Source organism: Cricetulus griseus, chromosome 2 (assembly GCF_003668045.3).
Source record: "Cricetulus griseus strain 17A/GY chromosome 2, alternate assembly CriGri-PICRH-1.0, whole genome shotgun sequence".
In the NCBI taxonomy this organism is placed as follows: domain Eukaryota; kingdom Metazoa; phylum Chordata; class Mammalia; order Rodentia; family Cricetidae; genus Cricetulus; species Cricetulus griseus.
This window is the reverse complement of record NC_048595.1, coordinates 240542547-240568343: the sequence shown is the minus strand read 5'-3', so window position 1 is coordinate 240568343 and position 25797 is coordinate 240542547. Positions and strand designations below refer to the sequence as shown.

The window sequence follows — 25797 nt, the reverse complement described above, 5'->3', positions numbered from 1 at the left end:
AGCTTTATAAAGTCTGTATCAACACATTTATGTCATCCTGATCTTTGACTATCAAGAATTTAAAATCCATCTTGAAATACAAAGCAAACAGGGTGTGGAACAGCAGAGCATGGCGCTACAGTCTCTAACTTGTCTTTTTCACAGCTGGGAAGTCCAGGGACAAATAACCTTGTTGAAATTAAGTATGGTTTATAGGACTTTCTGATGTTTGTTTAGGAAGGGCTTAATCTTTTAAAAGATTATGTCAATAAATAAAAAAACAAAACCATAGGCATCAGGGAACCTCAATTTAGTGCTACTTTTCATTACTGCAGTGGCTTAGATGTGGTGATTGCCTGGTTCTCAATTTTCTACTGGGTTCCTAAGGTGATATAGGGCCTAGTTAATAGTGACTACAGCAGGTAAGCAGGTAAGCACTGCTGCACCTTGGGCTGTTCCATTTAACATACACACACACACACACACACACACACACACACACACACACACACACCAAATATATATTCACAAATTTTTATTCATAGAAAACTTTTCTTGACCTAAACTACTAATTGCATAATGTGGTTCACACACACACACATACACACACACACACACACACACACACACACACACAGAGAGAGAGAGAGAGAGAGAGAGAGAGAGAGAGAGAGAGAGAGAGAGAGAGAGAGGAGAAAGGTACAATTTACCTTTATCTCTCATGTGTTATACCAATGTAATGCTCATAAATTATTTGTCTAATTTTTACTCATTCTTAATTCATGTAGAGTTTGTGATTTCAAATATTAAGGCTGTTTGACATAAGCTAACATATATACAAACATCACTAATCACTGGCATTCATGACACTTTTTGTTTTGTAATTTTCTTGTTACAGATGGTTGTGAGCCACCATGTGGTTGCTGGGAATTGAACTGGAGGCCTCTAGAAGAGCAGCTAGAGCTCTTAACATCTGAGCCATTTTAAGTCAAGTCATTCTATAAGAAAACTATAGTTTTTTTTATTGTATCAGTGTTAAAATGACTCAGCAGATATGGGGTAGGTCTTAACCTAATGAGTCTGTTTCCAAATACACCTTGAAACAAGATCACCAACTTTGTATCATGTCAAGTCCTTGGTCCATAAAATGTAACTGGTTGAGTTATAGATAATTTCTATTATATATTGAATTTCTATCCTGCCCCTTCTTAATTACATGTATTAAACAGTTTAAATTTGACAAAACTATTTTAAAAATATCATTTTACTTGAAGTTTTAAGCAACCTCTGATTGAGAGAGACACTAACATATTTACTTTTTCAAATAAGGACATAGATTTTTGTACCTAAAATTACTTACATGATTCTGGTGATCAAATAGCACAAGTATGTGATTTATCTTTCTGAAAGATTTTTATACTATTTTGAAATAGTCTTGAAAAGGAGTGTGTGTGTGTGTGTTTTATTCTTGTTCATTTTGTGTGTATGTTGTATTTGCATATATTTTGCATATTGATACTTTATATTTTTATAAATTCTCCATTTACAACAAAATAACCAAGTTAACCAACAACTGCTCCTTCCCAACTGTTAGTATGAGCTATATTCTGAATTGTTGAATTCTTTTGTCACTACTGTCAAGTTGATCACTGTGTCTGCATTTTACACCATCACACATGGTGATTAATGCATTTCTATGCAAGAGAAAATTAACTATCTGATATGAAAAGTGTATGTCTCTACTGTACATTTAATTTACTTGCCATTACATCTGATAGTTTTCGTCGAAAAGCTTTTTGTTTCTTTTCAATGAAATTTACTCTACAGAGGTAAATTTGCAGATCTTTTCTACTACAATTTATGTTCACAGGTGCTGGGAATCATACCTGTGAATTCCTTAAAATATGCAGAATATTCCTGGGAAAGTATCTTCTGATCATACTCCAAGTTAACTGCTGAAAGACATCATTAACCTACTATTTTGCTAATAATTACCATGTTTTTTATTTATAAAGCACACAGCTATATTCATGGCAAAAAAGTCAAAAACAAAATAAATTTCCTTGTGTATTATTTTATGTCAAATATATTACATAATTGATCATGAACAAAAATTGAAGGAAAATAATATATTCAATTTTTTTGAGACAAGGTCTCTCCATTGAGCTTTGAAGCCTGTCGGAAAACTCACTCTGCAGACCAAGCTGGCCTCAAACTCCCAGAGAACCACCTACCTTTGCCTATCGAGTGCTTCGATTAAAGGTGTGCACCACCACTGCCTGGCCTTCTATTTAAAGGAAAATTTTTCAAAATTATTCCAGTTTTTACATACTACTTACAATTCCCAGGAAGCCAACAACTCATTTTGGCTATACTATATACTTCACAAAGCTTTCTATGCCTTTGCTGACAAAAAAAAAATTTATTTTTTTCCTAAGTGAATGTTATCATTTGAATGCTCACAGTTGCACTGTGGATGTGGACACTGTGGCACATGCCTTGGTTCCAGCATCTGGGAAACTGGGATTATGAAGAAGGATTATGGTTCTGAGTCCAACTTTTGCTAGAGAATAAACAATACAATAATAGTATCAGCAACAAAAACTGTTGCAGATATTTCTAAGTGTGGCCCTAAAACTCAAAGGAATGGCCTTGTTATGCAATAGCATACATCAAAAGGAAGTGCTCTCAGGAGCTAGCAAATATTCTAACAGCACATTAGCTTAAAGCGGAGAAAATTTACAGTACCAGGGATCACAAATAATAGTAATTTAAAAATTTGCCATTAAAAAAATGTCTTCAGTTTATTACATTTCTCTTTTTGCCTACAAACCAGAAAAATGATTAAAATAGTAGTGGGGCTTTTGATTAATTCAATTGAACTTTTGATTTCTTTATTTCTAAAATTTGACCAGTGTAAGCCATTTCCATTACACAGACAGGTGCAACCTACTACTAATTTGGTGGTTTTCACACATGTCAGCTTCATTTTGGCGTTTCATCACCTTCAGGAGCTATTTATTGACTCACATATTCTAGCATTATAAATTTACACCTTATTTATAAAATGTACTGTGACAGGAAAAAAAGCACTAGTCAGAGTGATTTATAGCTGGCAAGGGCTTTATCTTATAATTCAGTTTATAAGCAAACTGACATAACTGGCATAAATTTATATTAAATAATCAAAAAGGGATTTATTTTCTATTCTTACTGTGATTTCACTTTTAATATATAGTAAATTGCACAGATGATTTTAGCATATGAACTTTCAAGTTGTCAGCAATACATAAATAGGACTTAACCTACAATAATACATCATTCCCATACATATGTGTATGACCTGTCCCCATTGAAAGGCAAGGGACAAGAAAAATACTAAAGAATGATTTAAATGCCAAGATGGAGCCTTAATTGTTTTAAAGTTAACCACATTGTAATTACAAATTTAAATCTATTTTGATGTTTTTGCTTTCTGCATACACAGAATGCACAAAGAAAGTAAGTCTTTTAATTGAGACGCTTACTGGCCTGGTATTTAATCAAGACACTCACTACACCATTTTACTGTATTCTGTTGTGTGCTCCAGCAGAGAGAGTGATGGAAGAGCCAGCTAGACCCCAGGCAGTTTGGGTGACTCAGGCCTCGGTATAACCTTTCAAGTGCCCCAGTGAGGAAGTTTTTAAAAATCTTAATATGATCTGTATGTTATTCTGTTATTTCCTCTGAACAAAGGATTCATTTTCTCTTGCTAACAAGCAATAGAAAAGACACTGTTCCTTTGCCTCAAGTATGCCACTTCTGTCACTTAATTATAGCAGCTTCATTTTAGTCATCAAGGAAGAGGGTAATTAACAAAAGCTTCACAAACAGGGTCCATCTGATCTCTGCACTACCACACATGTTGCTCTGGAAAAGTAACAACACTAACTTCTCCAGCTACAATTTCACCTTAAGATAAGTCATAGCCTGCATATTGCTCATCATATTCAAGTCCACAAAAATATATGTGTCCTAAGAGTCGGTCAGATGTCACACAGCATTCAGGAAAAAATAGTTTAGCAATGATTACATTTCTAATCTATATCATTGTAATTAATCCATGCTATGATTTCATGTCTTTTTCATTTTTTCAAAACCATGTTCTTTCTCTTTTTAATTATTCAGGTTTGGTTAAAATTATATAAAACTTGTAAAAGATTACAGAGGTCAAACATTTCTTAACCAATTTTTACAACATTTTATATTAAAAATATAAATATCCTTAGATAATATCCAGTTCATAAGTTTGATATGTTTTGATGTAATTCATCTATTTCCATGGACCTTTATAAACATTAATATTACTTCACATAATTTTTTTCTGTCTCAGATATATATATATATATATATATATATATATATATATACATTTCTAAATTAAACAACCAAAACAAAATAAAAAAAATAACTCAGCATAAAATATAGTTAAGAAGTGCTCTTTTGGTTAAAGATAACCTTTTCCATTAATGTGATATAGATTGTCAATTCTACTAGTGATGTGAAGCAGATATGCTCCAGTGCTCCAACCATGGTATGCTTGGAACTCAGATATCACCTACGCATCTAGGAAATCACATTTACAAGCATCGCCAGTGGCAGTAACTAGGATTTTTTTTATTCTTGTTTTATATTAATTCAAATTAGAAACAAGCCTGCTTTACATGTTAATCCCTGCTCCCTCTCTCTCCCCTTCTACTCCACTCCCACTAGCCCTCGTTCCACCTGCCTCTGCTCCCCAGGGAGGGTAAGGCCCTCCATGGGGGATCTGAAAGTCTGTCATATCCTCCTGGGCGGGGCCCTAGGACCTCCTCCATGTGTTCAGGGTGAGAGAGCATCCCTTCACATGGGATGGGCTCCCAAAGTCCCTTCTTCCTATTCCATGTTCAGGGGTCTGGATCAGTCCCATGCTGGCCTCCCAGCCCTTAGTCTGGGGTCCATGAGCTCCCCCTTGTTAAGGATAGCTGCTTCTGTAGTTTTCACTAGCAAAGTCTTGACCTCTTTGCTCATCACTCTTCCCTATCTGCAACTGGGTTCCAGAGTTTAATTCAGTGTTTAGCTGTGGGTGTCTGCCTCTGCTTTCATCAGCCACTAAATGAAGGCTCTAGGATGGCATATAAGGCAGTCATCAGTCTCATTACAGGGGAAGGGAATTTAGAGTAGCCTCTCCAGTATTGCTTAGATTGCCAGATGGTGTCATCCTTGTAGATATCTGGAAATCTCCCTAGTGCCAGATCTCTCCTCGAACTTATAATAGCTCCCTCTATTATGGTATCTCTCATCTTGCTCTCCTCTATTTTTCCCCTGAGTCAACCTCCCTGCTCCCCCATTTCCTCCTCTGCCCTCCTCTTCTCCCCCTCTCTTTCTCCCAGCTCCTTCTCCCCTACCCTCATGCTCTCATTAGCTCAGGAGATCCTGTCCCTTTCCCATTCTCCAGGGGACCAGGCATTCTTCATTTGGGGTCCTCCTTGTTTCCTAGTTTCTTGCTGATGTGGATTGTAGGCTGGTATTCCTTCGCTCTATGTCTAAAAATCATATATGAGTGAGTACATACCATGTTTATCTTTTTGTGACTGGGGTACCTTACTCAGGCTGGTTGATTCTAGTTCCATCCATTTGCCTGTGAATTGCAAGATTCCACTGCTTTTTACACTGAGTAGTACTCCATTATGTAAATGTACCACATTTTCTCTATCCATTATTCATTTGAGGAGCATTTAGGTTGCTTCCAGATTCTTGCTATTATAAACATAGTAGAAAATATGTCCTTGTGGTCTGAATGTGCATTCTTTGGGTATATGCCCAAGAGAGAAATTGATGGATCTTGAGGTAGACTGATTCCCATTTTCCTGAAAAATGATTAATTAATGATTTCCAAAGTGGTCATACAAGTTTGCTCTCTGACCAGCAATGTAAGAGTGTTCCTTTTTCTCCACATCCTCTCCAGCATAGACTGTCATTGGTGTTTATGATTTTAGCCAATCTGACAGGTGTAAGATAGTATCTCAGAGTTGTTTTGAATTGCATTTCCCTAATGGCTAAGGATGTTGAGCACTTTCTTAAGTGTCTTTCAGTCATTTTAGTTGAGAATTCTCTATTTAGTTCTGCACCACAATTGTTAATTTCATTGTTCAGTGTTTTGGTGGCTAGCTTCTTGAGTTATTGTATATTTTGGATATCAGCCCTCTGTCAGAAGTGGGGTTGATGAAGATCTTTTCCCATTCTGTGGGCCGTCGTTGTCTTGCTGACTGTGTCCTTTGCCATACAGAAGCTTCTCAGTTTCAGGAGGACCCATTTATTAATTGTAAATCCCAATGTCTGTGCTACTGGTGTTATGTTCAGGAAGCATGTCATGTAACAATTCCTTCAATGGTACCTCTGACTTTCTCTTCTAAGAGGTTCAGTATGGATGAATTTATGTGCAGGTCTTTGACCTATTTGGACTTAAGTTTTGTGCATGGTGAGAGATATGGATTTATCTGCAATCTTCTACATGTCCAAATCCAGTTACACCAGCACCATTTGTTAAAAAAGTTTTCTTTTTTCCATTGTATAATTTTAGCTTTTTTGTCAAATATTTGCTGTGCGTAGGTGTGTGAGTAAATATCAGGGTTTTCAATTTGATTCCATTGGTCTATCTGTCTAGTTTTGTGCCAATAACAAGCTGTTTTCAGGACTATGGCTCTATAATAAAGCTTGATGTCAGCGAGAGTGATGCTTCCATAAATTCCTTTATTGTACAGGGATGTTTTTGGCTATACTGGGTTTTTTGTTTTTCCATATAAAGTTGAGTATTGTTCTTTTGAATTCTGTGAAGAAATGAGTTGTGATTTTGATGGGAAACTTGTTGAATCTGTAGATTTTTATTGTCAAGATGGCCATCTTTACTATGTTGATCCGACCTATCTGAGAGCAAGGGAGATCCTTCCATTTTCTGGTATCTTCTTTATTTTCTTTCTTTAAAGATTCAAATTTCTTATTATATGGTCTTTCACTTGTTTGGGTAGCATCACCCCCAAGATATTTTATGTTGTTTGTGGCTATTGTAAAGGTTTATGTTTCTCTTATTTCTTTCTCATTGTGTTTATCATCTGTACATAGTAGAGCTACTGATGTTTTTGAGTTAATTTTGTATCCTGCTCCTTTGCTGAAGGTGTTTATCAGCTGCAGGAGTTTTTCAGGTCACTTATGTAGACTATCATATCATCTGCAAATAGTGAAAGTTAGACTTCTTCTTTTCCAATTTGTATTCCCTGATCTCCTCTTCTTGTCTTATTCCTCTAGCTACAACTTCAAATACAATATTGAAGAGAGAAGGTGACAGTGGACACCTTTGTTTTGATCCTGATTTTAGAAGAATAACATTGAGTTTCTCTCCATTTAGTTTGATGTTGGCTCTTGGTTTGGTGTATATTGCTTTTATCAATTTTAGATATGTTCCTGTTATTCATGTTCGGTCCAAGATTTTTATTATGAAGGGATGTTGGATTTTGTAAAAGGCTTTTTCAGCATCTAGTGTGATGATCATGTGTTTTTTCTTTTTAACTTTGTTTATATGGTGGATTACATTGATGGATTTTTGTATGTTGTACCATCCTTGTATCCCTGGGATGAAGCCTACTGATCATGATGGATGATTTTCCTGATGTGTTCTTGGATTTTATTTGCCAGTAATTTGTTTAGTATTTTGTTCATAAGGGATATAGGTCTATAGTTCTCTTTTTTAGTTATGTCTTTTTGTGGCTTGTGTATCAATGTAATTGTAGCCATCAGGGATTTTTTTTTGGGGGGGGCTCTGGTAGACTTTTGATGACTCCTTCTATTTCATTAAGGGTTACAGGTATATTTAAGATGCTTATCTTTCTTTTCTTGATTTAATTGTGGTACATGATATCTATCCAGACAATTGTTCATATCCTTTAGATTTTTGAATTTTGAGGACAGATTTTCCAATATGATCTGATGGTTCTCTGGATTTCCTCAGTGTCCATTGCTGTGTCCCACTTTTCATTTATGATTTTTTTTAATTAGCATGCTCTTCCAGCCTTTTGGTTAGTTTGGATAGAGGTTTGTCTATCTTGTTGATTTTCTCAAAGAACCAACTTTTTATTTCATTGATTTTTTGTAATGTTTTCCTAGTTTCAACTTTATTGATTTCAGGCCTCAGTTTGATTATTTCCTGGTGTCTACTCTTCTAGGGTGAGATTGCTTCTTTTTGTTGTAGAGCTTTCAGTTGTGCTGTCAATTCTCTAGTGTGATTATGTTCCTGTTTTTTCATGTGGGCACTTAGTGCTACGAACTTTGCTCTTAGCACTGCTTTCAAAGTGTCCCATACATTTGGTTATGTTGTGTCTTCATTCTCATTAAATTTTAGAAAGTTTTAATTTGTTATTTTATTTCTTCCTTGACCCAGGAATGGTGCAATTCTGCATTATTAAATTTCCATGTTTTTGTTAGGATTTCTACAATCTTTGTTCTTGTCGGTGTTGAATGCTTTCTTTAAAGCATGGTTGTCTGATAAGATACAGGGGGGGGTTATTCCAATATTTTTTGGTATCTGGGGAGTTTTGCTATGCTACCGAATATGTGGTCAATTTTAGAGAAGTTTCCATGTGGAGCTGAGAAGAAGGTATAATTTTTTTGTGTTTGGATGGAATGTTCTATAAATATCTGTTAATCCCAATTGGGGCATAACTTCTGTTATTTCCTTTGTTTCATTGTTAAGATTTTGTCTGGTGTTCCTGTCTAGGTGAAAGTGTGATGTTGAAGTCTCCTACTATAAGTGTATGAGAATTTATGTGTGGTTTGAGCTTTAATAATGTTTCTTTTACAAATGTAGTTGCCTTTGTATTTGGGGCATAGATGTTCAGGATTGAGACTTCATCTTGATGGACTTTTCCTGTGATGAGTATGAAATGCCCTTCTTCATCTCTTTTGATTGATGTTAGTTTGAAGTCTCAATTGTTAGATATTAGGATTGTACATGAGCTTGTTTCTTGGGTCCATTTGTGTGGAAAATCTTTTCCCAAATCTTTACTCTGAGATAATGTCTGTCTTTGAAGTTGATGTGTGTTTCTTATATGCAGCAGAAGGATGGATTCTGTCTTTGTATCCATTATGTTAGCCTTTATCTTTTATAGGCCAGATAAGACCATTGACATTGAGGAATATTAATATCCATTGATTATTGGTTCTTGTTTGTTTTAGATTTATTTTTGGTGATATTATTATGTGTGGATTTCCCCCTCTTTTTCTTTTGGTGTTTGGTAAAGTGTGATTATCTATTGCCTATGTTTTTGTGAGGGTAGTTATCTTCATTGGGTTGGAGTTTTTCTTCCAGTAATTTCTGTAGGGCTGGATTTGTGAATATGTATTATTTAAGTCTGGTTTTGTCATGGAATATCTTGTTTTCTCAATCTATAATAATTGAAATCTTTGCTGAGTACAGTAGTCTGGGTTGGCATCCATGTTTCCTTAGCATTTATAGGACCTTCTAGCTTTCAAAGTTTCCATGGAGAAGCCAGGTGTGATTCTGATAGGTCTGCCTTTATATGCTACTAGACCTTTTTCCTTTGCTGCTCTTAATATTTTTTCTTTATTCTGTAAGTTTGGTGTTTTGATTATTATGTGTCAAGGGGACTTCTTTTTGTGCTACAGTTTATTTGATGTTCTATACGCTTCTTGTACTTCCATAGGCATAGCCTTCTTTAGGTTGGGGAAGTTTTCTTCTACGATTCAGTTAAATATGTTTTCTGTACCTTTGATCTGTTTTTCCACACCTTCTTCTATACCTATCATTCCTAGGTTTGGCTAATTCACAGTGTCCCATATATTCTGAATATTTGTTGGACTTGAGATTTTCTTTGGTCAATGACTTCATATCTTCTAGTGAGTCTTAAACAACCACGATTCTCTCTTCCATCTCTTGTATTCTATTGGTTATGTTGACATCTTTAGTTCCTGGTTCTTTATCCAGTCTATTTCCAGCATTCCCTCAGTTTCTCTTTTCTTTATTGTTTCTATTTCATCTTTTAATCCTTGAACTGTTTCACTTGTTTCCTTCACTTCTTTGGTTATTTTTTCTTGGATTTATTTAGATTCTTTAAGAGATTTATTGATTGATTGATTTTTTGTTTGCGTTTTCTTCTTTATCTTTAAGAGATTTTCTCATTTCCTCTTCAAGGGTCTCTATCATCTTCATAAAGTAGTTTTTAAGGTCCATCTGTTCTTCTTCCTCTGTGTTGTGCTTTTCAGGTATTGCTGGTGTGGAGTCCCTAGATTCTGGTGGTGTCATACTGGTCTTTCTGTTGTTGAATGTGTTCTTATTCTGTTGTCTTCCCATGTCTTCTTCCAGTGGGTGCAGGTGGGGTCTCTCTATCTATTCTTCTCACCTAGTCGTGTATGTGGGCCAACATTTCAGCATCTGCTACTCTGTCTGGCCTCTCCTGGTATTCTCCTTACTCAAGCAGAGGGAGGAGGGCAGGCCATGGGGGAAACTAGATTGAGGTGTTTCTGGACTCAGGGAGATCCTCCCTGTTTGGGCCAGTCCACACCGTGCCAGGAGTTGGCCCAGAAAGTTCCATGGAGGGGGTGATGGCAGGAGTTGGGGTGGGGGCAGAGCTGACACTCATCTCAGCAGAGGGCAGGGCGGGGTGAACCAGTGACTAGGATTTATTGTGTCTTTAGAGGCAGCACTTAACTACGGAATGACATTAAAGTTAAAATTATTCCAGTGTCTTCATCCTAGGATTAATTTTAGTTCATATTTCATACCATGTCTTGAGATTTTTTTCCAAGAATTTAACCTTCAGTAACTCACTGTTGTCACTGGCTTAAAGGATTCCTCTTTATTCTGAACCTACACTTTCTTTTATGATTGTCCTGTCTCTATCCAAGCATCCTTTAACACCATATTCTAAATCCTTCACTCAGGGCTTACATTTTGACCCAGAAATTAAAAATTTGTATATTCCACAAGTGATTATTTTACAATCATGCATTTTCTACAATCTTGCATTATTATAAAACAAAACAATGGTTTTCTTTATCTTTATGTTACATTCTTATTATTTTTCTAGACAATGAATATTTCCATGGGAGACTTCTTTGGTTTATCCAAAATTATTTGTCAAATCACTTTTATAGAAATATAAAAGTAATGTTTCCAAATTTAGTGTATATATATATATATATATATATATATATATATATATATATCAGTGATTAGACAATATTCTGATGGACAGGAAATATAATTTCATGTATCTGTCACCTAAATGAAATAAGTCTTGCTGTTAGAGTTTAGTAACCTCACATTTTATTTTTGTGCTGTAAATTTATAATGAATTTGCTTTATGAAGTTATTTGGAATAAACAGTCTGACTGTGAATTTATTTTTCATTAATGCCAAATGTTCAGAATTCTGATCAAAAGACTGTAAGGTGCCTGAGCCAGAACACTCTGTCCCAGCCATCAAGTGAATTTGCAGGAGGTACAGCTCCCGAGCAATTCATGACCCCAAAGAAGGAAAGGCAGATTTTAATTTTAGGGATACTTGAAAACTTTTGATTTTGTCTTTATTTAGCACCTACCTCCTCTTTTTGCTTCTGATTGTCTTGGTCTTTTTGTGTAAACATGACAGAGGGAAACACAGAATCAACACTGACACTGAAGGCAGAGAATGTTTGTTTGCACTGTAACTCATGAGAGTGAGATACTGTCTTTATTCTCAGCAAACATAGCTCTAAGAATCAGTGCACCTATGTTTAGGGCATACATTTTATGCTTTGCATGAAAGAGTTTTAAGCTACTTTCTTTTGAGACTCCATCTAGCCACTCTTCACCATTCTGTGTGAGACTGCATGCTCAGTTTCCAAGTTAATTTATAAAAAACTTCCTTGTGACTTCTAAAGTATCCCACACCCTTGGAAATGACATCTAAATAGACTACAGTAATATAAAACAAATAAAAGAGAATCCATATTTCTTGGCCTTTATGTAATCAAACTGTCAGCAAGCAGTATGTAGTCAACAGTTTTCCAATTTGAACATGGCCTTATGCATTATCAAAAATGGAACGATTTCATAAGACTTTTTACATCTGCCATTAATATTCTACATTTGAAACAGAGTACATTCTCTGTTGTTGATAAATGAGCTACTGAGAATCTAAGGATGCTTCTGCATACTCCCTTGAACAGCTACTGCTTAATTTATGGTAAGCTGCCATCCCTTATCTAACAGCTTTGTACCCAGCACTGGTCTTAATGGACTCCATTTAGCTCAGGAAATTTATGTTTCACATTATCTATCATGTGTTTTGTTTCTCTGGAAAAATCAGTATCAAAAATACCATAAAAATGAGATGGATAAAAGCACAGAATTCAAAGGAAAAAAGGACTTGCAATCCTTTAAGAGATTATGGACTTTCTTTTCTACCCCAAGTAAACAAAATAGCTAATATTGTCTCAATGTTGGAGGTGACCTTCTATAATTTAAATAATGAAATAGAAATGATTTATGGTGATGCCTTTTATGCTACTTCATTTGTGCACATATAAATGATGTACAGAAATTGTATAATGCATCAATTTACTGGTGTTATCTAAATGTGGAGTACCCTTTTCGTTTTGGCAGGGCTATGTACTTATGCTGTATAAAATTATTTTAAGCCATCCTCCAAAAAATCTTCAGTTTGCTTTGAAATATCAGTACCACCTGGAAAACATGTACTGTATTTAATTTTATTTAATGGATCAGAGAGTCTGATGTAAAACTATGTGTCAGAGAAACCTTTAATAAACATGTTAGGGATAAAGGAGACATTAGTCTGTGTGCGATGGTTTCTGTGCAATGATTACTAGCCAATTAGTATTTCATTTTAAATCACTCATTACTTCATTAACTATTCATAGTCCAATTCAAAAATTATATCAAAGGTAGCTCCATAGGAGAATTATAACAAAGTGTATTAAAAGCCCAGTTCATTTCTTATGATAGGATATCATATGCTAATCTTTATTATTATATGTGATGGATCTAATATGTAGCTCAAGTTTTCTTCCTTAACCAAAGATTCAATGCTGGTGATTGGAAAATACATTATTAATACAAATATATTACTGTAGGTTATATATTAATATAAATATATAGTATGTGTTATATACTACACTGTATATATAGCACATATATTATATTATATGGGGATTTCTTATTATTTACATTAGAAGTTAACATAATGTACAAGCATCTAGCAATATTAGCATTTTCCATTGTCAAAGACTTCTTGTAAAGGGTAAAAATCACTCTATCCCATGTATACTATGAGAGTGGATTCCCAAGCAGGGGAAAGAAGGAGGCTTAACATATGTGAGTGTTCAGTGCTCCAAATACTCATTGCTTATACTTAGCAATCACAAACTTACAGGGTAATAAATGGAGTTCTACATGTATGTATCTTCTGAATAGTTATCGGTTTAGTTATCTTATCGGTTTCTTGATGTAGGTACCTTTGTATAAAAATTCTGAAATGTGTTACTATATGTTTGAAGTACTGCACTTAATTTTATTCCAGAAAAATTTTTTTTAATTTTATATTGTGGCTACTATGAGTTGTGTTGTATATCTCATTAAGGATCAAAGAAAATACTGTTCCAGTTTTCCTGTCCTGTCTCTGTATAACCATATATTTTATTTTTCCTTTGTTGAGAGATACTCCCCTAACCCTTCCCTGTAGCCATTTACTTTATACCTAACCTCTGGGACTATGAGGATTGTAGTATGCCTATCAGGGATGGAAAAGCTAAACATCCATGAATAAAAGAATACATAACATATTTACCTATGTGGGCCTAGGTTATGTCACTCAGGGTGACTTTATCTAGTTCCATTCATGATTAAATCATAGTGACTGTGGCAGGAGGCACAGTATGTGCACAGGTTTAAGACAGACAGGGTTCCAGATCTGAAGTGGAGAAGAGGACAGGATCTCCCATCCCTAAAAAGGAGCTACCTTCAATTTACAGCTGCATGCAAAGGAACATTTTTCTTCAGCAGACTCTTACTTGGCCTATTAAGCACATTAACTGTAAACCTAAAGTCCATTGCTTTTAAGGGGCATTTTTATCTTACTAGTCTTTTGTCTATACAATATGGTTTCCAATTTTATATTTTTATGGCTTTTATTCTTATTTGTGTATGTGATTTTTCTCCTCTACCTTGTCTTCCTCCTCTCTTCTTCTACTTCTCCTTCTTCTTCATCTACAGTTACCTGTTTTTTTTTCAAAAGAGAAAAATAAAACTTGGAGTTAAATGGTAGCAGAGTTTGGAAGGATCTGGGGGAGTAAAAACCATTATCATAATATATTGAATGAAAAATTTATTTTCAATAGTTAAAAAAAGAAAGTACACAGGCTTAGAAAATTCACAATTAGACATACTTTTTTAAGATTTAGTTTTTTATTTGAATTAGAAAGATTATTTTACATGTCAATCCCAGTTCCCTATCCCGCACCTCCACCCTCACCGCCCTAACTAACACCCTACCTGTCCCATACCCTTTCTGCTCCCCAGGTAGGATGAGGCCTTCCGTAGGGGCTCTTCAGAGTCTGCCAATCCTTTGGGAGAGGGCTTAGGCCCACCTCCTTGTGTCTAGCCTCAGGGAGTATCCCTCCATGTGGGATTCCTATGCTAGGTATAAGTTCTGATCCACTACAAGGGGCCCCATAGATTTCTGAGATCTCCTCACTGACACCCATATTCACGGTTCTGGATCAGTCCATGTTGGTTTCCCAGCTAAATTAGACATAATTTTAAGTAGAGTTGTTTCATTCTGAATTTGAATTTAGTTAGTTTCAGCAATTCTTAAGATGTGCTAACCCTGTAGAAAGGATTACTTGGTTTTCTATGTTAATGAAGGCTTATATTCTTATTAATGTGTTGGTTAACTGATTCTTATTATAAGTGGCAAAAACATGTATGTACTTATTATCTAAATATTCAAATAAAATTGATAAAGCAATCACTATCTGCCATTGGGTTTCAATTGAATTAGAAGTTATGACATTTCATAGAATACCAAACAACTTTACAAAGTCTATATTAATTTTCTATCCATACATATCACCCTAGAATATTTTTAGCATATCTTTAAATCCATTTAATGTTATATATTATTAATAAACAATTACTACAAGCATAATGGACATCAGAATGAGATGGAGTTATAATAGAAATGACCAGAAATTTTACTTTAAAATGGAATATGTATATTTTTTAATTTCTTTGTTTTTTTAAATGACATCACCTCAAATTTGACAAGGCAAGCAAATGGAAGGAAAAGAGGCCAAGAGAAGGCACAAGAATTAGAGACACATTCATTCATACACTTGTGAGTCCCATAAAATTTCTAAATGGGAAGCAAATATATAAGCAGTGGACCTGATGCAGACCCATGTATGCCCTGTGCTTCCTTCTTCAGTTTCTGTCAGTTCATTTGATCCCTGCTTAATTGATCTAGAGAACTTTGTTTTCCTGGTGCCTTTCATCCCCTTTAGATTTTATGTTATTTCTGCCTCCTCTTCTTTGGGTTCCCTGAGCTCTGAGGGTAGGTATTTGCTGGAGACATCCTGTTTTGAACTTTATCTTTCAAGGTCTTTCTGTGTGCAATTTCTGGCTGTGGTCTCTGTACTTGTTCCCATCTACTTCTGGAGATAGATTATCTGATGATGATTGAATAAGGAACTCATCTATGAGCATAGCTGAATATCATTAGGAGACATTTTATCACCACTTTTTTCCCAACATCAGTAGTATTTAGTTTTACCATAGTTCTTTGAATATCTAGCCGCAGATTCTTGGTCACCCAGGCAATATACTGTATGGGTTCCATCTCAGAGTGTGATATTAAATCAAATCAGACATTAGTTGGTTACTCCCATGAGTATTTTTCACTATTGTCAGAGCATATTATGCAGGCAAGACCATATTATAGATCAAATGTGTTAGTATTCAGGCATCTGTACTGGCCTGTTCTTGGGGTTCTAACAAGATACACCCTAAGCTGCAGCCACTAAGAGCACCATCTGTGCATATTCACCATGATCCCTTTTAAAAGGGCCCTGCTCTACTCCCATTCTTCTCTCTTTCTATCCCTCTCTCTGTTTGTTACTCTGTCTCTGTTTCTCTCTCTCTCTCTCTCTCTCTCTCTCTCTCTCTCTCTCTCTCTCTCTCTCTCTCTCTCTCTCTCTCTCTCCCCTTCTTTCCTCTCCCTGTCTATCCCTGTCTGGAGACCAGTCTCCCTCCTCTCCTTCCCCCTTTTTATTGTCCCTTTTCATGCTAAAAAAATCCCTCTGTTGAACCCTGTCACACAATGTCTTTCTCTCAACTGCTGCTTTTCTTAAATTACATCAAAAGGTTCTTTGGCTAGATTGGTATTTACATTTCTTTTTTGGTAGTCTTCAGTGTACCTTCCCATCAAAACAGACTTAGTACATATGGGTAAAGAGCCTATGTAGTCACCAAAATATGATCTCTCCATATTTCTTTTGTAGGTGCTGTCTTCAGCAATGTACCCTTGCTCTCCTTTTGTGGGGAGCATTCTACTTTCTTGGTAACAGTCTGGGTAGTGGGAGGATTTCTATGAGATCATATGACAAATAACTCAATTGGAGTTAAACCAGTCTCAGTGGTAAAAGTGTCATTGAGTGGCAAAAGATGGCCAATTGAAACTTTAACTCCCTCATGTTTTAGGGCCTTTATTAGGATTACCTTCATATATTTTTAGGAAGTTTCCAATAGATTAGGTTTCCATACCACTCTTAAATGCCCCTCAGTTTTAGCTGTCTCTGCTCACATTTGCCCTCCTACTTCATCTCCTTAACCTCCCCCCTATGACCATTCCATTTCCATCTCCCATGCCCTCAGTCAACCCTTGAAATCTATTCTATTCCCCCATCCCAGGGAGATTCATGGTTCTGTCCTAGTATCTTCCTGTATACCTGACTTCTGTGAGTCTATGGATTGTAGTTTATCATTTATTTAATGGCTAATATGCACATATAAACAAAGCCATACCATATTTATCTCCCTGTATCTCAGTTACCTCACTCAAGATGACCTTTATTCTAATTACATTCATTTGCCTGAAAATTTCATTTTTTGACAGCTGAATAATATTCCTTTATGTAAATGCATCACATTTACTTTATCCATTCTGCTGTTGGGGACATCTAAGTTGCTAAAATATTATGACAATTATAAATAGAACAGCAGTGAACTTGTTTGAGCTAGTGTCCTTGTGGTAGAATAAAGCATCCTTTGGGTGTATGTCCCAAAGTGGTATGGCTGGGTCTTGAGGTAGATCAATATCCAGCATTCTGAGGAACCACCACACTGATACCCAATGTGATTGTACAAGTTTGCACTCCCACCAGCAATGGATGAGTGTTCCCCATATTCCACATCCTTGCCAATATGAGTTTGTCATTTGTTTTATTGACAATAGCCATTTTGACAGGTGTAAGATGGAATCTCAAAGTATTTTGATTTGCATTTATCTGATGGCTAAGGATATTGAACACTTGTTTAAGTCTTTCTCAGCCATTTGAATTTTCTCTTTCTAGAATTCAGTGTTTAGATTCATACTCGATTTTTGATTGGATTATTTGTTTTTTATAGATCCAATTTATTGAGCTGTTCATATATCATGAAAATTAATGCACTTTTGGATGTGTTTTTGGTAAAAATATTTCCCATTCTGTAGGCTGCCTCTTTGTTAGAATGACAGTGTCCTTTGCTTTATCAAAGTTTTTCAGTTTAATGAGGTACCATTTGATAATTGTTGATCTTTGTTTTTGTGCTGTATTCTGTTCATAAGGGCTTTTGAATACTCGATGCCAGATTCACATTTTTACAACTTTTCAAGTGTACTTTGTTTCAGTTTTTATTTTGTGTCATTTTTCTTATGATAATTATTTTCACCATTTTATCATCCTTACAATGAGAACTTAGAAATGCTATTAATTGCTCACTATAGAAGTTTTATCTTTTTATAAACCACTTAGTGATATATTGATGCTCCAAATTCCACTCAGCATAGTAATCTTTAATTTTTAACCTATGATTTTGAATGAGTTTGACATCATCTGAAGCTGGAAATTGGTTCTCTCTAGACATTATTTGGATATTATATAGGAGATGTAAAATATCCATTTTACATCTGTAATCCATTTGCATAGTCTATGCTAAAGGATATTTGAAATGTCAGATATTTTCACTGTAACCTTCACATACTTTCTTTAATATTTTTATCCTCTTATCTCTCTTCTTTAACAGAGTTATTCAGGTATTAAAGTTCTTGCTTGAGTACTCATATTAATTTTCTATTCATTTGTCTTGGATGGGCTTCAATTCAAAATGCCTTTGCTGGATTATAGTTCAAATTAGGCACCTGTGAAAAACAGAATTTCTTCGTATTTTTGTAATAAAATAAATGTATTCCTTTCAGTTTGCTAGAACAAGCCTACCCCTTCATCTATGTATTGGTGACCACAAATATATGAAGAGTCTGTGTTTGATGAATATGTTTGGTTTTATAATCTAACAGAACAGAGAAATACATTGTATTAACATTTGTCTTCTATAATAGATTAACAGAGTTTTTTTTAAAAGAAGCTTGTTTCTAACTTAAATAAAAAAGATTCCTGAAAATATGGCTTATCCATTTCCCCACCAGTACATTTTATATATGTGTGCCAAATATTCACATTAGAGCTTACATTTTTTCAATATTGTATTCATAATTAATAAAGTTTTTGTAAATTCTATTAAAAAAAAACAAAAAATAAATCCTCCCTTTTGGGATTCTGAAACAGAGAGATGAGACACTGAGGCTTAGCCAGGAACCAGCATTTGTTTGTGCTGACAATGGCTTGGTGGATTCACATCCCAAAGCTGATACCTGAGAGAAACAGTGTGTTGACTTACACACTTCCTTAGATGCATTTTTACATATTATCTCCTCCCCCCTATTCTCCCTTCAACTCTAAGATATATTCTGACTGGGTGGTTTGTTACAGGGTCTGGATAAAGTTACTCATTTCTACATAGACACTGACTATGACTTGTTGCTTCCCCTGTTTTCTGAGAAAGACCACATCATACTCTAATAAGGAAGAGGTGGGTGTGACTTGATCAAAAATTGTAAGATTTGTTTGTCCAAGGAGGTAGCAGGGCAATGATGGTAGCCTGAAATCCTGGTCAGAAGGTAGCAGTAATTATAGGAGCAAAGAGGGACATAGTATAAAATATATTTAAAGGAGAATCCAGACAAAACCTAAATTTGAATATAAAGCAAAAGTTTGATCTACCTTTTGTAGCTACCAACCATTCCATAACTCAAAATCCAGAATAAATTCTACCCATTTCCTTTATAGTAAGACATAAACACACACACACACACACACACACACACACACACACACACACACACACACACACACGCTTATTCTTTTTTTTCTTTAGAAACAATCATTTTACATATCAATCCCCTGTTCCCTCCCATGCCCCCTACCAACACCACCAACTCACCCCCCACTCTCCCTCCAAGGACAGTGAGGTCTTCCATGGGAGGTCCTCAAAGTATGTCATATCATTTGGGGAAGGGCCTAGGCCCTCTTCCTTGTATCTGGGCTGAAATATTCTTTCTCCATAGGGAGCAGTCTCCCAAAGTCCATTTGTACACTAGGGATAAATAATGGTTCCACTGGTGAGGTCCCATAGCCTGCCCAGGCTTCTTAAGTGGCACCCACAATCAGAGGGTTTGGTTCAGTCGTCCAATGCTGGTTCCCCAGCTTTACAGCTGAGGTCCATGTGTTCTCACTAGGTCGGATCAGCTGGTTCTATAGGTTTCTCCAAAACTGTCTTGAGTACTTTGCTCATCCTTCCTCACACTCTACACCTGAATTCCAGGAATATGGCTCAGTGATTTGTGGGTGCCCACTTCTGCTTCCATCAGTTACTGGATGAAGGCTGATCAGGGGGCCTAGTTTGATCCTATGCTCGTTCCCCAGCTGTCAGACTGCGGTCCATGAGTTCCCACTTTCTCCCGTGGGCTGTTTCTGCAGGTTTTCCCAGAATAGTCTTGAAGCCTTTGTTTCTCTTTCCTCCCTCTCTGAAACTGGATTCCAATAGTTGGGCTCAATGCTTAGCTGTGTATCTCTGCTTTTGCTTCCATCAGCTACTGAATGAAGGCTCCAGGATGGCCTTTAAGGTAGTCATCATTCTCATTATAAGGGAAGGGTATTTAAGGTAGACTCTCCACTATTGTTTACATTCCAAGGTGGGGTCATCCTTGTGGATCTGGGTACAATTTTCCCTAATGCCAGATTTCTCTTTAAACCTACAGAGGCTCCCTCTATTGATGTGTCTCTCTTCTTGTTCTCCACTATTCCTCTCGACACTCAATTTTCCTAATCCCTCATGTTCTCCCTCCCCTATCTTCTCAACTACTTTTTCCTCTACCTCCCTCCCACCATTCTTCCAATATATTTAGGGGCTCTTGTCTTTTATGTTTCGTGGGGGACCATGGATGTCTCTCTTATGGTCTTCCTTGTTTCCTTGCTTCACTGGAGGTGAGGATTTCAGGCTGGTAATCCTTTGCTCTATGTCTAATATCTATATATGAGTGAGTACATACCATGTTTGTCTTTCTGTGGTTGGGCTACCACACTTAGGATTGTTTTTCTACTTCCATCCATTTGCCTGCAAATTTTAAGGTTCCTTTGATTTTTTTCTGCTGACTAGTACTCCATTGTGTAAATGTACCACATTTTCTGTATCCATTCTTCTGTTGAGGGGCGTCTAGGTTGCTTCCAGGTTCTAGCTATTAAAAACATTGCTGCCATGAACATAGTTGAACATATGTCCTTGTTTTATGAATGTGCATCCTTTGGGTATATGCCTAAGAGTGGAATTGCTGAATCTTGAGATAGACTGGTTCCCATTTTCCTGAGAAACTGTCATACTAATTTCCAAAGTGGCTGTGCAAGTTTGCAATCCCACTAGCAATGAAAAAGTGTTCCCATTTCTCCATATCCTCTCCAGCATAAACTGTTGGTGGTGGTTTTGATTTTAAACATTCTAAGGCGTATAAGATGGTATTTCAGAGTTGCATTGGTTTGCAACTTCCTGATGACTAAGAATGTTAAGCAATTTCTTAAGTGTCTTTCAGCCATTTTAGATTCCTTTATTGAGAATTATCTATTTAGTTAAGTACTCCACTTTTTAATGGAATTATTTGGTGTTTTGGTGACTAGCTTCTTGAGTTCTTTGTATATTTTGGAGATCAGCACTTTCTGATTTTGGGCTGGTAAAGACATCTTCCCATTCTGTCTGTTGCAATTTTGTCTTCTTGACTGTGTCCTTTGCCTTAAAGAAGCTTCTCAGTTTCAGGAGATCCCATTCATTAATTGTCAGTTTCAGTGTCTGTGCTATTGGTGCCAGGTTCAATAAGTGGTCTTCTGTACCAACTCATTCAAGGGTCCCTCCCACTTTCTCTTCTAAGAGGTTCAGTGTGTCTGGTTTTAGGTTGAGGTCTTTGATCCATTTGCACTTAAGTTTTGTTCATGGCAATAGTTTTGGGTCTATCTTCAATCTTCTACATGTCCACATTCAGTTATGCCTTCAAAATTTGTTGAAGATGCTTTCGTTTTTTCCCTCCTATAGTTTTTGCTTCCTTGTCAAAGATCAGGTGTCCATAGGAATGTGGGTTAGTATCAGGGCTTTCAATTGTATTCCAATGGTCTAACAATCTGTTTTTGTGCCAATACCAAGCTGTTTGCATTACTATAGCTCTATAGCGCAGATTGAAGTCAGGGATGGTGATGCCTCCAGAAGTTCTTTTATTCTACAGGATAGTTTTGTCTATCCTGGTGCTTTTGTCTTTCCATATAAAGTTGAGTACTGTCCTTTTAAACTCTATTAAGAATTGTGCTGGGATTTTTATAGGTATTGCATTGAATCTGTAGGTTGATTTTATTAAGATTGCCAATTTTACAAGACCAAGCATGGGAGATCTTTCCATTTTCTGGTATGTCCTTTAATTTCTTTAATGATTCAAAGTTCTTTTCATACAGCTCTTTCACCTGTTTAGTTAGAGTTAGCCCAATGTATATTATATTTGTGGCTATTGTAACGGTGATGTTTCTCTGACTATTGTTTATATATAATAGCGTACTCTGACTTTATTGTTTATATATAGTAGCGTACTATTTTTTTCTTAATCTTGTATCCTGCCACTTTGCTGAAGGTGCTTATCACCTGTAGAAGTTCTCTGGTAGAATTATTCTAGTCTCTTGTATAAACTATCATATCATCAGAAAATAGTAACAGTTTTATGTCTGCCTTTCCAATTTGCAGCCCCTTGATCTCCTTTTGTTGTCTTATTGTTCTAGCAAGAACTTGAAGTACAATATTGAAGAGATATGGAGAGAGTCTTCCTCATTTTAGAAGAATCAAATGGAGTCTCTCTCCATTTAATTTAATGTTGGCTGTCGGTTTGCTGTATTGCCTTTATTATGTTTAAGTATGTTCCTGTTATCCCTGATCTCTTCAAGACCTTTATCATGAAGGGATGTTGGATTTTTTCAAAGGATTTTTTCAGCATCTAGTGAGATGATCATGTGTTTTTTTTTCCTTTTAAGATGGTTTATGTGCTGGATTATATTGATGGATTTTCATATGTTGAACCATCCCTGCATCCCTGGAATGAAGCCTACTTGATCATGACTCTTCTGATGTGTTCTTGGATTTGATTTTCCAGATTTTTTCAATTAAATTAGAAACAAGCTTGTTTTACACATCAATTCCAGTTTCTTTTCAATCCCCTCCTCCCCTGCCCCCACCAACCCCCTATTCCATCCCCTTTTTGCATGCCAGGGAGGATAAGGCCTTCCATGGGGGATCTTCAAAGTCTGTCATATCATCTGGAGCAAGGCCTAAACCCTCCCCCATGTGTCTAGGCTGAGAGAGTATCCCTCTATTTGGAATTGGCTCCCAAAGTCCATTCATACTGATATTAGCTCTTCTTCAATTTCTGGTAGAATTCTGCACTGAAACCATCTGGCCTTGGGCTTTTTTGTTGTTGTTGTTAGGAGACTTTTGATGACAGCTTCTATTTCATTTGTGTTTATAGGTTTATTTAAATTGTTTATCAGTTCTTGATTTAATTTTGGTAAGTTATATCTATCCAGAACATTATCCATTTCCTTTATTTTTTTTTTAATTTTGTGGAGTTCAGGTTTTCAAAGTATGACACGATGATTCTCTGGATTTCCCTAATGTCCATTGTTATATCCCACTTTTCATTTCTAATTTTGTTAATTTGCATGCTCTCAGCCTTTGGTTATGTTGGATAAAGGTTTGTCTATCTTGTTGATTTTTGCAAAGAACCAACTCCTTGTTTCATGGATTCTTTTTATTGTTTTCCTTGTTTCTACTTTATTGATTTCAGCTCTCTTGGCATTTAATCCTCCTGGGGGGGTTGCTTCTTTTTGATCTAGAGTTTTCAGATGTTCTGTTAATTCTCTAGTGTGACTATTTTCAAGTTTCTTCATGTGGACACTTAGTGCTATGAACTTTCTTCTTAAAACTGCATTCAGAGTGTCCCATAGGTTTGGATATATGTGTGCCTTCATTTGCATTGAATTCTAGGAAGTCTTTGATTGCTTTATTTATTTTTTCCTTTACCAAGGAGTGATACAGTTGAGCATTGTACAGTTTTCATTAGTTTGTCAGGTTTATACAATTTGTGTTGTTGCTGAACTCTAATTTTAAACCATGGTGGTCTACTAAGATCCAAGGAGTTATTCCATTTTTTGTATCTGTTGAGGTTTGCTTTATTGCCAAGTATTTGGTTGATCTTAGAGAAGGTTCCATGTAGCACTGAGAAGAAGGTATATTCTTTTGTGTTTGGATGGATTGTTCTATATACGGCTATTAATCCCAATTCAGTCATAATTTCTGTCAGTTTCTTTGTTAAGTTGCTGTCTGGTAGTCCTGTCCAGTGGTGAGAGTAGGGTGTCGAAGTCTCCCACTATAAGTCTGTAGAGTTTAATGTGTGATTTGAGTTTTAGTAATGATTCTTTAGCGAATGTGAGTGCCTTTTGTAATTGTTGCATAGATATTGAGAATTGAGACTTCATCTTGATGGATTTTCATACGATGAATATGAAATGACTTTTTTCATATCTTTTTTTTATTAATTTTAGTTTGAAGAATAATTTGTTAGATATTGGGATAGATACACCAGCTTGTTTCTTGGGGCAATTTGCTTGGAAAATCTTTTTCCAACCCTTAACTCTAAGGGCACATCTGTCTTTGAAGGTCAGGTGTGTTTCTTGTATGCAGCAGAAGGATGAATTCTGTCTTTGTATCCATTCTGTTACCCTGTGTCTTTTTATAGGTGTGTTAAGACCATTGATATTGAGGTACATTATTGTCCATTGATTGTTGATTCTTGTTTATTTTGGATTTGATTTTTGGTGGTGATATTGTGTGAGTTCTTCCCCCATTTCTGGCTTTTGGTAAAGTTGTGATTATATATTGCCTATGTTCTTGTGAGTGAAGTTAACTTCTGTGGGTTGAAGATTTTCTACTAGAACTTTCTATAGGGATGGATTTGTTGATATGTATTGTGTAAATGTGGTTTTGTCATGGAATGTCATTTTTTCTCCATCTAGTGTGATTAAGAGTCTTGCTTGGTATAGTAGTCTGGGGTGGCATCCATAGTCTCTTATTGTTAGTAGAACATCTATCCAGGACCTTCTGGCTTTCAGAGTTTCCATGGACAAGTCAGGTGTAATTCTGATAGGTTTGCCTTTACATGTTACTTGGTCTTTTTCCTTTGCTGTTTTTAATATTCTTTCTTTATTCTTTAATATTCTTTCTTTATGTTTGGGGGATTTATTATTATGTGGTGAGGGGACTTTTTTATTTTGGTACAGTCTGTTGTTCAGTAAGCTTCTTGCACTTTCATAGGCATGTCCTTCTTCAGGTTGGGAAAATTTTCCTCTATGACTTTATTGAATATATTTTTGCAGCTTTGAGCTGGGCTTCTTTGCCTTCTTCTGTACCTATTATTCTTAGGTTTGTCTTTTCACAGTGTCCCATATTTCCTGGATGTTTTGGGCTAGGAATGTGTTGGCTTAAGATTTTCTTTGGTTGATGAATCTATTTCCTCTATTTTGTCTTCAGCACCTGAGGTTCTCTCTTCCATCTCTTGTGTTCTGTTGGTTATGTTTGCATTTGTAGTTCCTGATCATTTATCTACCTTTTCTATTTCCATCATTCCCACAGTTTGTGTTTTCTTTTGGCTCTTTCAATTTTCAGGTCTTGAACTGTTTGAATTGTTGCCTTCATATGTATGATTGTTTTTTTTTTTTCTTGATTTTCCTTGCTTTCTTTAAGAGATTTGTTGATTTCTAGTATTTTTTGGTATGTTTGTTTTCTTCCATTTCTTTAAAGGATTTTCTCACATCCTCTTTGAGTGCCTCTATCATTATCATGACCTGGTTTTTAAGGTCATTCTCTTCTGCTCCATCTCTGTTGGGATGTTCAGGTCTTGCTGGTGTAGAATCCCTAGACTCTGGTTGTGTCCTATAAGTTATTCTGTTGTTGGATGTTTCTTATAGTGTCATCTTCCCATCTCTTCTTCCAGTGAGATCAGGTAGGGTCTCTCCCTCTCTCTCTCTCTCTCTCTCTCTCTCTCTCTCTCTCTCTCT

At 36.0% G+C, this 25797-nt stretch overlaps 1 long non-coding RNA gene across 5 annotated transcripts in view; it reads left to right on the top strand.

Moving 5' to 3' along the window:
- The window catches only part of LOC113834355, a 100284-nt gene that overhangs the window by 30968 nt on the left and 43519 nt on the right, over positions 1 to 25797 (top strand). Inside the window, exon 3 of one of the 5 annotated variants that reach the window (XR_003482835.2) lies at positions 1850 to 2000. The exons of the other annotated variants lie outside the window; for them this stretch is intronic. This is a non-coding gene — a long non-coding RNA (uncharacterized LOC113834355). Of the gene's footprint in view, positions 1 to 1849; positions 2001 to 25797 lie in introns of those variants that run through there. 5 annotated transcript variants of the gene reach the window in all.